The sequence below is a fragment of the Canis lupus genome, chromosome 23, assembly GCF_011100685.1.
Source record: "Canis lupus familiaris isolate Mischka breed German Shepherd chromosome 23, alternate assembly UU_Cfam_GSD_1.0, whole genome shotgun sequence".
NCBI lineage: Eukaryota > Metazoa > Chordata > Mammalia > Carnivora > Canidae > Canis > Canis lupus.
This window is the reverse complement of record NC_049244.1, coordinates 25,725,933-25,739,765: the sequence shown is the minus strand read 5'-3', so window position 1 is coordinate 25,739,765 and position 13,833 is coordinate 25,725,933. Positions and strand designations below refer to the sequence as shown.

General features: G+C 40.5%; 1 protein-coding gene across 7 annotated transcripts in view; it reads right to left on the bottom strand.

Annotated features, from left to right (window-relative positions):
* The window catches only part of TBC1D5 (TBC1 domain family member 5), a 542,853-nt gene extending 529,672 nt beyond the window's left edge, over window positions 1-13,181 (bottom strand). For 6 of the 7 annotated variants that reach the window (XM_038570747.1, XM_038570749.1, XM_038570748.1 and 3 more), the window contains exon 1: window positions 13,006-13,181. The gene's annotated coding sequence lies outside the window, so the exon portion shown is untranslated. The remainder of the gene's footprint in view (window positions 1-13,005) is intronic. The other variant, XM_038570752.1, reaches the window with a different exon arrangement.
* Between the last annotated feature and the right edge of the window lie 652 nt (window positions 13,182-13,833).

Sequence of the window (13,833 nt, the reverse complement as noted above, 5' to 3'; positions counted from 1 at the left end):
CCAGGGCGCGATCCTGGAGACCCAGGATCGAATCCCACGTCGGGCTCCCAGTGCATGGAGCCTGCTTCTCCCTCTGCCTGTGTCTCTGCCTCTCTCTCTCACTGTGTGCCTATCATAAATAAATAATAAAAAAAAAAAAATTTTTTTTTAAAAAATAAAAAAAAAAAATCTTTCACTCATATGTAGAATATAAGAAATAGTGAAAGGGATTATAAGAGGGGTGCCTGGGTGTACTCAGTGTTTGAGCATCGGCCTTGGGCTCAAGTCATGGTCCCAGGATCCTAGGATAGAGTCCTGCATTGAGCTCCCCATGGGGAGCCTGCTTCTCCTTCTGCCTCTCTCATGAATAAATAAATAAAATCTTTAAAAAAGAAAGAAAAAGAAAGAAAAGAAAAGAAAAGAAAAGAAAAGAAAAGAAAAGAAAAGAAAAAGAAAAAAGAAAAGAAAAGAAAAGAGAAAAGAAAGAAAAGAAAAAAGAAAGAAAAGAAAAAAAAGAAAAGAAAAGAAAAGAAAAGAAAAGAAAAGAAAAGAAAAGAAAAGAAAAGAAAAGAAGAAAAGGGACTCTAAGAGAAAGGAGGAGAACTGAGTGGGAAAAATTAGAGGGGGAGACAAACCATGAGAGACTCCTAACTCCGGGAAACAAAGGGTTGCAGAAGGGGAAGTGGGTGGGGGGATGCAGTAGCTGGATGATGGGCACTAAGGAGGGCACTTGATGGGATGAGCACTGGTGTCATACTATATCTCAGCAAATTGAATTTAAATTAAAAAAAATAGGGCAGCCCGGTGGCTCAGTGGTTTAGCACTGCCTTTGGCCTAGAGTGTGATCCTGGAGTCCCGGGATCGAGTCCACGTCAGGCTCCCTGCATGGAACCTGCTTCTCCCTCTGCCTGTCTCTCTCATGAATAAATAAATAAAAGTTTAAAAAATAATAAAAATAAATAAAATTAAAACTTCCACTTTTTTTTTTTCTCCTCCAGAAGCTTGTATTTAGGACTGGAAGATAAGAATAAAATCATTTGCAGGAATTATTTTTATGAATACCAGGACACAATTTTCTCCAAATCCTTCTTGATTTGACTCAACGAAATTTCAAATATGAATATTACAAATTGCATCACTGGTTCAGCAAGACTTAAAGGCATGCATTAATTATCACAAAAGACTTCCTACAATGATACTGAAGATTCTAAATAGATCGAAGATCCAAAAGTTGGAAAAATATATTGGTAAAAGTATTGCCAAACAGCAGCTCTGTTTACTAAATGCAAACAGAACAACTTTCTAAGAAGAAAATAACTTACGTGAAGCTCAAAATTGCTTATTATGTTAAGTCTTCATTCTAAATACTAGGATCAACCAGAAAAATGGATCTATACATTTCCTTCACATTTTCCTCACAGAGAATATTTTACACTTCCATCCGAAAATGTCATTATTCCACCCTGCTTCTTGAAAGTTATTTTCATTAATTATAGAATACTATGTTGGCAACTTGTTCCCAGCACATGGAGCTATTACCCCACTGTTTTCTGGCTTCCATTTCTGCTCCTGAGCAGTCAGCTGTTGGTATAGCTGCTACAGTTACTTAAAAGGTAATCCATCTTTTGTTCTCTGACAACTTTTAAGATATTCTCTGTTTCTGGTGTTCTCCATGTTACTATGATATGTCTAGAGGTGTGTTTAAAATTCTCAGCACTTCTTAAATTCATGGGCTGGTGTTTTTCTCAGCCCTGAAAAATGCTCATTCTCTCTTCAAACACTGCTTCCTTTCCTATTATTTCTCCCTTCTAAGAACAGTTTATTTTTTAAAGATTTTTTTTTTTTTGAGAGAAAGTGAGAGAGAGAGAGAGAGAACACGAGTGGGGGCATGGGGAGGGGCAGAGGGAGAAGCAGGTTCCCTGCTCAGCAGGACTCAATACCAGGACCTTAAGATCATGACCTTGTAGCTGAAGGCAGACACTTAACCAACGGGGCTACCCAGGTGCCCCTCCTTTCTACAATTAGAAAGCTACTGAAAACTGATGAAATACTGTCATATCTTCACCTTCTATGTTCTATACACTGTAATCTTTCTTTTTACCCATTCCCTTGTCTTTCTGTGCTACATTCTGAACCATTTATGTCCAGTACATGGGTTCTCTTTAGTTGTATTTAATCTACTACTTACTAACCACATCCACTGAGTTTTGTTTTTTGTTTTTTTTTTAAGATTCTATTTTAAAGAAAGAGCACACACAAGTAGGGGGAGGAGCAGAGGAAGAGGGACAGACTCTGCACTGAGCACAGAGCCCAACATGGGGCTCGATCTCACCATCCTAATCATGATCCTAGCCAAAATTAAGAGTCAGATGCTTAACGGATTCAGCTACCCTGACACCCCTCCACTGAGTTTTTCATTATAATTACTGTATTTTTTATTTCTATAAGTTTTGTTCAGGTCTTTCTCAAATCTCCCAAGTTTCCTGTTACCTGCAGATATTTTCCATCTTTTTGTAGTAAACATAATAAACAGTTGTTTTATCATCTCTGATAATTCCAAAATCTGAAGTTTTTGTGAGTTCATTTCTGTCAATTGTTTCTGCTGCTTCTTACTCATGGTACCTCATTTCCTTGTGTGCTTGGCTATATTTTACTGTGAGGTAATTCTTTGGAAAATTGTAAGAATTTCCTAGGACCGAAGATAAAAATGTATTCTACCTGAGAGGACTTTCATTTGCTTCTGTCTGGCACCGAGAACCACTTTAAATTCACATTTTGAGGTTAAATTCACATTTTGGACCAGGTGACACTGAATTTGAACTGCATATCAAGAATGAAAACTTATGGTTATAACTTCTTAGGAATAAGTATTTTTTCAAGTCCAAGGCAAATATTTTTATAGCCTCCTGTGAGGAAGAACATGAAAAGGGTTTTAATCTTGGTTTAACCATACTCTATGACCATAGCTCTTTTGGAGTCCAGTTTTATAGGGAAGGGAATATCCTATTAGATGCCCTCCCTGGGCATATATGGGCTTTAATTTCTACACTGTGCTTTGGGAGGCCCTCAAAACTAAAGGTTCACTAGAATGTGGCATATATCCTAAAAGGAAAAGCAGTTTTAACATTCTGCTTACTTCTCTAAATTCCTGCTTTCATGTAGATTTTGACCTGGTAATTTCTTACTATCATGTTTGCTCCTAAGGAAAAGAAATTTCTAGCATTTCTAATTATTTTCAGGGAGTTACCTTAACCATATAATATAGCTGACCATATTACCTTGTCTACAATTTTAATAAGCTTCATATTTTTACATTTCAATCACTAAAAGTCTTATTTTGTGGGTAGGTATAATATTGATTTAACAATTACTCTTTATTCAGCTTGATTTACTGGTACAATCTAGGATAGAATTTTGCCAAATCCCAAAACAGATCAATTCGATTATAAGACCATTAAGAGATGGACAAGATTCCGAAATTCATTTCCTAAACAGATATCTGTATAACCGCTTTGGAATTTATTAGTCTATTGATTTTTTTTCTCCACCAGTAGTATGTGTAATGTACAAAAATTCTGTATTTGAAGCTATTGGAAGAGTAGCCAAAGTGGTAAAAAGATGACAAATAAGAAACTGAGTTCAATCTTGTTTCTACCAAGAAATAGAATAGTAAAGAAAAAGACTAGTATGTGGAACTATATAAAATTTAATCATTCTTCATAAAAATTTTTAAAATGTATAAGCAAAATTAAGACAAAATTGAAAATATATGCAATATATAAAATACACCAAGAGTTAAAATCTACAATATGCAAAGAGCTCTGAAAAACAACAAAAACCCAAAAATGGACAAAGGGCTTAAAGATCACCTGGCTCCAGGGACACTAGTCAGAAAACCCTACAGAAACAAAGGCAAGAGATGATCATCTAGAGATAATATACCAGAGTAGAAGTAGTGGGCATAAAGAGACAACAGATTCAAGACTTAAAATTCACGGAGACTGATGCCGTTACATGAGGATTTGATGAATAAAAGGTGTCTACCAGGTTTCCAGCTTCAACAACCAGAAAGATGGTGGAGTCATCCATTGAGATAATTAACTTGGCAGAGGGAATAGGTTTTGTAAGAGAAGATGGTAAAATCAGTTGCACATGTTATGAACATGAGTTTTCTGGGGGCCATCAAAAATAGTTATCCAGTAGGCAATCAGATACACAGATCTAAAGCTCACAGAAGAAATCAGCGTTGGAGATCTAAGATTAGACTCTTCAGAAGCTTTTTCTCTCTTTGATATTAATCTCTTACTATCTCCTCAGCCAGTCAGATATTACCCTACAATTCTCTGACAATGTCTTTATAAAGTATCTCTCTTTCATTCTGTTAATGCTTCCAAAACAGTGGTTTTATATGAGGAAATCTAAGTTTAATCAATGTTTTGCCACACGCTTTCTAAGGCAAGATGCATGATGGCCACTGGTGGTGGCACTATGCTGGTAATTTTAGTGACAAAAAGGAAGGAAATCAAGGGTACTGATCAAAACTTCTTTGCAGATGGGGGGAAAGCATCTGTACTCCTTCCTCAGTAAAGTAGAAAGGAGGTAGTGGAGCTATTCTCTGAAAGAGAAAATAAAGTGTATCTGGAGAATAAACAGGAAGCCAGAAAAGCATTAAAAGGGTAAAGATGTACAAAAGGATAATCAGAGAGTAGACATAGGAGCAGAGAAAAAAGAGCTACATACCAGGCACTTTCCTGTCCCTATCTTTTCTATTTTTTCCTATCTTCACTGCTTCCTGGTCTATCACTTCCCAATGGCTTCCATAACACTCAGTTCTGATAATTACATTATTTGGCTTGGAGAACTTTAAGTAGACCATAGCAAGACCACAGCTTGAAAAGAAAACTCACTATAAAAAGTAGGAAATTATACCACCTGACCAGAGACAGAAAATCAGGATACCTGATACTGCAAATAAACAATGTCACAATCTGATCCCTGTAGTCTATCAGTATTCCCTTTTAATTTGTGCCAAATCACATAGAAAGAAATCTTCAAGCTCTAGGGAGATGAAAATGTAAAACCTCAGAATAATTGCTTGGGCAGTAGAGCTAGATCTACAATCACAATTATAAAGGAAGCTGCAGGCACTTTAACTTAAAAGTACCAGAGTGTTGCGTATATTACCATGAGTATTTTGACATAAAAGGAGAATCACAAAACTTCTGAGCCAGAAAGGTCCTTAGAGATTATCAGTTCTGGCTGCTATAACAAAGTACCATAGACTGGAAGGCTTATAAACAACAGAAGCTGATTTTCTCACAGTTCTGGGAGCTGAACTCTGAGATCAGAGGGCCAGAAAGGTCAAGTTCTGGTCGAAGGCCCTCATCCAGTTTGCAGACTGCTGACTTACTGTATCCTCACATGCCAAAGAAAGGAAGCAAACTCTCTTAACTCTTACAACGGCACTAATCCCATTTGTGAGGGCTCCACCCTCATTACCTCATATAATCCTCATTACTTCCCAAAAGGCTTACCACCTAATACCATCACATGGGAGAGTGAGGAAACAGGGTTTCAACATACAAATTTTGGGGGAACACATTCAGTACATAACAGAGATTACTTGAGGTGGTTTTCCAAATATTTTTAAATCTTTCTGAGAACTGGGTAGATCAATTCACAGTGATATCATATCAAATCATTTCAAGTCAATGAAATTAAGAAAATCATTCCAGCACAATTTCCATAAATGAAAATTAATCATGAAAGAAAAAAAAAAAAACTCTTCTATAAAAATGGCTGGTTTCAGATGGTATGCTTAACTGTTTGGAAAATATAAGAGAATCAACCAAAAAGTGTTTATAATAAATAGACTTAGAAAGGGACTAATTACAAAATACACACACACAAAAAAAAAATCAGTGGCTCTTCTATTGTGCAGGAACAGGTAGGAAAAATAAACACACACACACAAAGAAAAATCTCATTCCCACCAATAAAAAAGTAAAACATGGTGGGACTGAACAGAAGACAAAATAATCGATCTTCTGATATCCATAGAGAAAGAATAAATCATTTATTCAGTAGTACTGAGAAACCTAATCAAAAACTCAAAAATTTAGTACCTTCTACTTCACACTATACAACTAAACATGTTCTGGAAGAGCTAAACTCAAAGTTTAAATTGAAACTATAAAAATAGTTTATTTTTTTATTATTTTTTTTAAAGATTATTGATTTATGAGAGACAGAGAGAGAGAGGCGGCAGAGACACAGGCAGAGAGCCTGACATGGGACTCGATCCCAGGTCTCCAGGATCACACCCTGGGCTGAAAGCAGTGCTAAACCACTGAGCCACCCAGGCTGCCCAAAAATAGTTTAAAAATATAAATTAATAGCTACATAAACAAAAGGCAGAAAAAGCCTATAAGATTCATAAAGAAAGAATGAGACAGAACTACATAAATGTTAAGGTCTATAAAGGCAGAAGAGGAGGAGGTATTAAGTATGCCAAAATGAAGCTGTTAAAGTAAAGAAAAGATGATAATGCTCAGTAACAGCAAGTACAGGGCCTCTCAAACAGCTTTGTAGTTAAGGGAAAAATAGTACAACCTTTCTGATAGGCAACGTGGTCATGTTTCAAAAGTGTTAAACATGGGCATATCTTTTGACCTACTAATAATTCCACTCATAATTTTTTCTAAATAAATAATAATGCATAGGCACAAAAGGATATTAGCCACCGTAATATTCAGTGTAGCACTGCTTTTCATGTAAGGATTCAAAGTAATCTAGGTGTCCAAGAATGGAGAACTACTAACAGCACATTCATACAATGAAACAGTCATGGAGCCATGAAAAATTGTGTGGAAGAGTAACATCATTAGTAATATAAAATATTAAAGGAGAAACACAAGTAACAAAACAGCATAAATCCACTTTTAGTTAAAAAAAATAGGTATATCAACACATACATGTTTATCCACATATACACACACACACAACACAGAATAGGTTAAAATTAACCCCTAAACTATTAAGAATAATAAAGATTGGAGAGGGGAGGCAATTTATCCCAAGTCTCCCTACACCATACATACCTACTTATCAGAATGAGCATTCTTACTACAAGACTTCTGGACCTCATGTAGAAAAAGAAGTCTAGTTAAATCAATACAGTAGACAAAGAGGGAAATAGTGGTACTATCTACCCATCTCCTAACAACTCCACCTTCTCTCCCAACCCCTACCAGGAAGCCAGGGCAATCAATCCACCATCTCACCAGGGTGGCAAGAGAGGGAATGTTAGTAATTCCTCTTGGATTCCTACAAAGGAGCTACTGGAATATCTCCAAAGGTACCCATTCTGGGAAATTTAAAGGGGTCGATTCTGATCCCCACTAATTACCAGCAAACAAAATGCCCCCATCTGGGGCCAGAATCTGTAACTTAGGCTCAGTCTTCTTGCAGTGTTATACCATCAGAAAGCAGGTACAACTCCTCTCCCCCAAGGTGGTTACATGAGAAGTGGGGGATTACTTCTCACTGAACTAATTATTCTTAAGATACATTATTTAGAAGTAGAGACCCAAAGTGCTTTTGGTTCAACCTTTTCATGTCACTTAGATGTTTAGTAACAGTAAAAAAACACTGCTGCTAACCAACATTTGCAACTCGGTTTTCTAAACTACTACTTGCAGTACAAATCTGACTTTTCTTTTTCAGCCTCTCTCAAGACAATATAACCCCAAAGAGAACTTAAGAAATTGCCAATAGTGCAGATCATTATTTTTGATCATGCTTTTCTAAAATTTTCACAATAGGCATTACCTTTTGTAATAGAAAATAAATTTTTTTCTAATGGCAGGCTAACCTGCCATACTGCAATTATTCAACCTAAGATATTCATATACAGCAATATTATCTTTAGCTATACCACAACTAATCTGTCATACAAACTAAATCCACTCATTTTTTAAAAGTAAACCATTCTTCTAAATGTAGACTTCAAGATCCATAAAGGTAAAAAGTAAGCATTCTTGTCAACACAAATTTATAAAAATTTCCAATCATCTATAATGCCTATTTCAAATCTCTTAAGTTTATTTTATCTCAAAAAAGTAACCCAATAATCAGCTTCCCTGGGCAACTGAGTTAAGAAGAAAAATCTGCACTTACTAAATATTTTCACAATCAAAGACATCACATGTAGCACAGAACAATGAACGATATTATCTTTACATGTTTTTCATTTGAACTAGTGGACATTTAATGAGCATCTACTGCATGCTAGGTCCTATAACAGGTGCTAATGATATAAAATGTTGACACACAAATCCTGTATTCCAGTTATTTTTCTGATCAAGGAGATAGGTACTATGATAATTTACAAAACATAGAGACTCCAACCCTTTATCTCCAATTCCAAAAATCCAAAAGCTCTGAAAACTAAAACTGCTTTCTAAGCTGTCAACAAATCACAGCCTAACATGAGACTTTTTATGGTCTTTTTTATTCTACTTAGTGTAAACATGTATAAATTCTCTGGGAAAAATAATGTGTACAACTATGGGGTGATTGTTCCTATGCACAGGTTTCATGATATATGGTATATGCACCATATTGATTTTCTAAATTCCCAAAATTTTCCTTCTGAGACATACATGCTACCATGGGTTTTTAGATAAGGGGCTGTAGATCAGGTCTGGAGTATGCCAGGACAGATGGATTAATTTAAGGAGCAAAGGAGTCGGCAAAGGGAGGTAAAAGTTATAGTCAGAAAAGCCTTCAGAAATAAGGTTACCGGGCAGCCCGGGTGGCTCAGCGGTTTAGAGCTGCCTTCAGCCCAGGGTGTGATCCTGGAGCCCCGGGATCAAGTCCCATGTCAGTTTCCCTGCATGGAGCCTGCTTCTCCCTCTGCCTGTGTCTCTCCTCTCTCTCTCTCTCTGTGTCTATCATCATGAATTAATAAAATCTTAAAAAAAAAAAAAAAAAAAGAACCTTTAAAAAAAAAAAAAGAAATAAGGTTACCGTGTTCTAGGCTCATAACAGTACACTTGAAAATTTTAAACCAATAAAATTAAAAAAAAAAAAAAAAAAAAAAAAGGGCAGCCCGGGTGGCTCAGCGGTTTAGCGCCGCCTTCAGCCCAGGGCGTGATCCTGGAGACCTGGGATCGAGTCCCATGTCAGGCTCCCTGCCTGGAGCCTGCTTCTCCCTCTGCCTCTCTCTCTCGTTCTCTGTGTGTTTGTGTGTTTCTCTCATGAATAAATAAATAAAATTAAAAAAAAAAAAAAAGAAAATTTTAAACCAATCCTTTCCTACCACCACCAAAAACATCTTTTATTATTTCTACTGACTTCCTTGTTTTGGAAGATCAGAGCAACCAGACCATATTCATTCATATTTAATTCCCTAAGAGCATTACTATACCAATTTTGTATTTAATCCAAAAAGTACAAACTTTCTGTTTTGCTGGCCCATACAGCTTTATGCCAAATAAATGTACGATTTCCATTAAAGTTATTCAATTACAGTCAGTCTTGATTATGTATGATCAACCACACTGTAGATTACCCATAGTAAAACACAGTACCTAACACTTACATGACAGCATTAACTATGTGTCAGACACCAAGCATTATGTATATGTACATATGCTATCCTCACACATACATATATATATATACACACTCATTTAATCCTCAAAACAATTTTCTGAGGTACTATTATTATCCACATTTTAAAGTTGAGAAAAGTGGGGCACTATAAGGCTAAGTAACTGTCCAGCATAACATTACAACAGACATCACAACAGAGTATGAACTTTGAGAAAATATTTACAACAGGGATTTGTTGTTATACCGACTTTCTTCCCAAAGGATTATCCCAGTTAACGGAAAATTAATGCTCCTGGAATCAGGCCATATGCCCTTTCCTCTCACTTCCCCCTCCCACAACTGCCCACACCCACAAAATCTCACTTCTCAAGTTCCAGTACACAACTGTAATATTACTGCCATTCTAATCATCTGTCCAAGTTAAGAGAAATGTCTTAGACCAAGTGTATAAGCACCAATCCTCAGACTGGTGTTGATACAGGTCAAAGCTTTCAGTGATTGGAGACAAAAGGACACTGAGATTGTCCTTATTACTTTTTCATTGTTAAGATATGGTAACAATGACTCATGTTTAAATTGTTATCATCCTTACTGGCCAAATGAAAAGTCAGTGACCCATCAATTCCCCCCCAAAATCCTAAATGTTAGTATAACAAATACAGGATAAATCTATGTATGCACTATGTATGTGTAGAGGGGGGGAAGGGTGGAAGACCGGCATACGGAATGAAGAACGAAAACTTGCAGGGTCAAAAGGAAATAGACACTACTTTCACATTTAACGGTGACTTAGAGACTTGAGACTGGTCTGGCAAACAGGTGCAAACAAAGCTTTGCAAATTTCAGTATCTTATTCAGAAAAGATTACAAGCATTGAGGCAAGTTTTTATTTTAAACTGGAATATGATGGGGGAAACTTAAAAAGATGACAAGTCTGGACTTTAAAATTAAAGTTAAGCTCATAGTTTTCAATAATACTATGAAAAGGAGATTTTAAAAAGCATCATTATTTTCTTCACCAAAAAACTGCAAGAAGATTATTAAAGCATGGACTCTAGAGTCAGCCAGCCAGAGTCTCAGCTCTTTTACTCTCTCTCTAGTTCAGTTTCCTTAAAGATTTTTGCGAGCATCACGTGAGTTAAGATACATAAAGTGCGGGGATCCCTGGGTGGCTTGGAGGTTTAGCGCTGCCTTCCGCCTAGGGTGTGATCCTGGAGTCCCAGGATTGGGTCCCAGGATCAGGCTCCCTGCATGGAGCCTGCTTCTCCACCCCTCCCTCTCCCTCTCTCTCTCTGTCTCTGATGAATAAATAAATAAAATCTTTAAAAAAGAGAGATAAATAAACACTGGCACTTCATGCTTCAAAAACACTGCCATAGGTATTATTTAAGAACATGAAAGAACGGTAAAGTAAGGACTAGAATAAAGACCTTAAAAATTACCATGCTGAAAGTAATTGATGTTACAGTTCAATAAAGTTTTTAAAAAGTAGATATTTTTATAGACAAAGTATGAGGTGAAGTATGATACTTTCAATTTACATTCTTAATTAGGTTGGGGGAAAAATCTGAACCCATTTAGGATAACTTCAACAGGTTGAAACCCTAAATTCTTTACAAGTTAGCCTCCAAGGCTCTGAAATGCGTTGCTCAATTGTGGCTGTTGTCCGAAAGAGAAAGCAAACACTCAATACTTTCACTAATAAAAGAAAATTTCATCCCAGCAATGGTTTCAGAGACACCAGGATTCACAGCCTGTAAGTAGATAAAACCCAACTATCCATAGCTGAGTCCTTCGGCTCGATATGCCAAGCTTCCGCGGAAAATTCACAGGCCAGGTGAGGTAAGCACCACAGCGCGCACACCTGGTGCCTGCACTCCTACAGGTTGGGGCAATTTTCCCCAGTCCAACTATCCCCTCTCCTGGTATCCCAAAATAGCATGCTCAGTCTTCATAAAGGATGGCCCTGATGTGAACTTTCTCAGTTCATCCTGCGCCTTTTGCCCCTTCTCTTGTTACCTCTACACTCAGGATGAATGAAGACACCTATTCGTGGACACATCATTTTATTTCTTAGCATACACGTTATCCACACCCTTGCTACTCAATTGTTCCTTGTCCAGCAGCACCTGGGAGCTCTAAGGAAATGCAGAGTATCAAGATGCATCACAGGTCTACTAAATCAGAACGTGCAGTTTTAAACACCAGCCCCAAGGGATTCCTATGCACATGAAAGGTTGAGAAGCACTTGCTTGGACTCTACTGCAGAGAGTCGTAAAAATTTTAAATGCTCAAGTTTCTATTTGAGTTCAGAGATGTACCATGAAAATTCCAATTTGTGGAATCAGAGGAGTTCAATTAAGGGAAATGACCAACATATAAAGGAATTTAAGTGTTCAAAGGTTTATTTTCAACAATGCCTACATTTCATACTTCCTGCTTCAAGTCAGTACTTTGTGCAACAGCACACTAGCAGTTTCCTTGGTGCTGTATTTTGCTGTACGAGCAGTACAAATAGTGACTAATTCTAGAAATCTGCACGCAATCAGGCCCAAAGCCGCGCAACCTGGACGCTACAATTTCAGGATTTAGTACAATTCGGCCTCGATACACACAACTCATTCCCGAAAATCATTATTCAGGAAGAAGAAAGGGGGAAAAAAAAAAAAAAAAAAAGATCTGAAGGCTGTGAACTTTAAAATCATATTCTGAAACCAAAACTGGTTAATGGCTGGCACTGAACAAAACCCTAAGTCGTCCGCAGAACCAAAAATTGTTTTAGGAGGTTTGTGTTCGTTTCTCCAGGAAAAAGTAGGGGAAGGGGTGGAGGGAGGGGGGGGGGCGGGGGGAGATCAACTTGCACAAAGTTTGTCTCAGAGCCCTAAGAGGCCTCAACGGGCATGTTCTTACAGGTGAATAAGCGTTAATTCGCACGGAAACGCGTTCCTGTCCTCCCCGGTGGATAAGCCTTCCTGAGTCTAAAGGCTGCATTTTCGCAGGTTTGGGGGATTCCGGGGCCCGCTCCGCTTCCGGCCTGCGGAGGAAGCGCGCCGCGCGCCCCGGGCTGACACCAACAGGAAAAGTGACCAAGTAGGGAGGCGAGCGGCCGGCGGGCCCGGGGCTCCGCGCTCCCGCCGCAGCCGGCCTTGCAGCCTCGAGCCCGGGCCCCCGAGGCAGCGCAGGGCAGCGCAGGGCAGCGCAGGGCAGGGCCGGCTGACCGGGAGCCCCTCCCGCCCCCGGCCCCACGCCGACCCGGGAGGCGCCCTGGCGGCGGCGGCGGCGGCCTCGGGCCCTCCGGGGGGCGGCGGCGGGGGCGGCTGCACGTGGGGCTGCACTGGAGGGAGGCGGAGGCGCTCGCGCGGGGGAGGGGGCTCAGGCTTTTTTACGATCATCATCATCTCGTTTTACCTGTGGCGCAGCAGGGCTCCCCAGCTCCTATTCCCTGAATCCTCCTCCTCCTCCTCCTCCCCTCCTCATCTTTCTCTCTCTCTCCCTCAGTCTCTGCCGGGCGCTCGCGGAACCGGCCGGGCCCGGCCCGACCAGACAGAGAACAGGGCGGGCGGGGGCGGCGGCGGCGGCGGTGACCAGCGAGCACGTGACCACGCCCGCGCCGTCACGGCGGCCGCCTCCTGCCGCGCGCCCTCCCCGCGCCCCACCTCTCATAACCCCGCGGCTCCGGCGCCCGGGACGCTCGTGCGCAGGCGCCCGCCCGCCCGCAGGTCCGCAGGTCCGCAGGTCCGCCCGGCCGGGAGGGGCGCGGGCGCGGGCGCGCGACGCGCTCGCTCCCGGGGCTCAGCCTGTGGGGACACGCGGGGCGCGACGCGGGGAGCGAGCCGCAGGCCAAACCCCCTGCCGAGCCGGCCCGCTGCCACGGCGCATGCGCGACAGGGCTCTCCCCGCCCCCCTCCCTCCCTCCGCAAACTTTCTCCTCGTCCTCCTGCGCCCCGTGGGCGTGCAGCTGCAGCTTCGGGAGCCTGCCTCCGGGACTCCGGCCCTCCCACCCACCACCACCCTCCCGGGGTGGGACCGGGAGCTGTCAGCCTCTGGGAAACTAAGAGGCTGGTCCGCCTGCCTCAGGATTTACACTATCTTCTTGCCTGTCAGTGGCCTTCCCTCCGACAGTTTCCTACTGCCCAGTAGACTCCTGTCATACATGCTCCAGGCCCCAGGCCCCAGCCTGTCTCTTCTCTGAAGCAGAGTCTACTCTGCTTTGGGGATGTCATTAACATTTTGTGC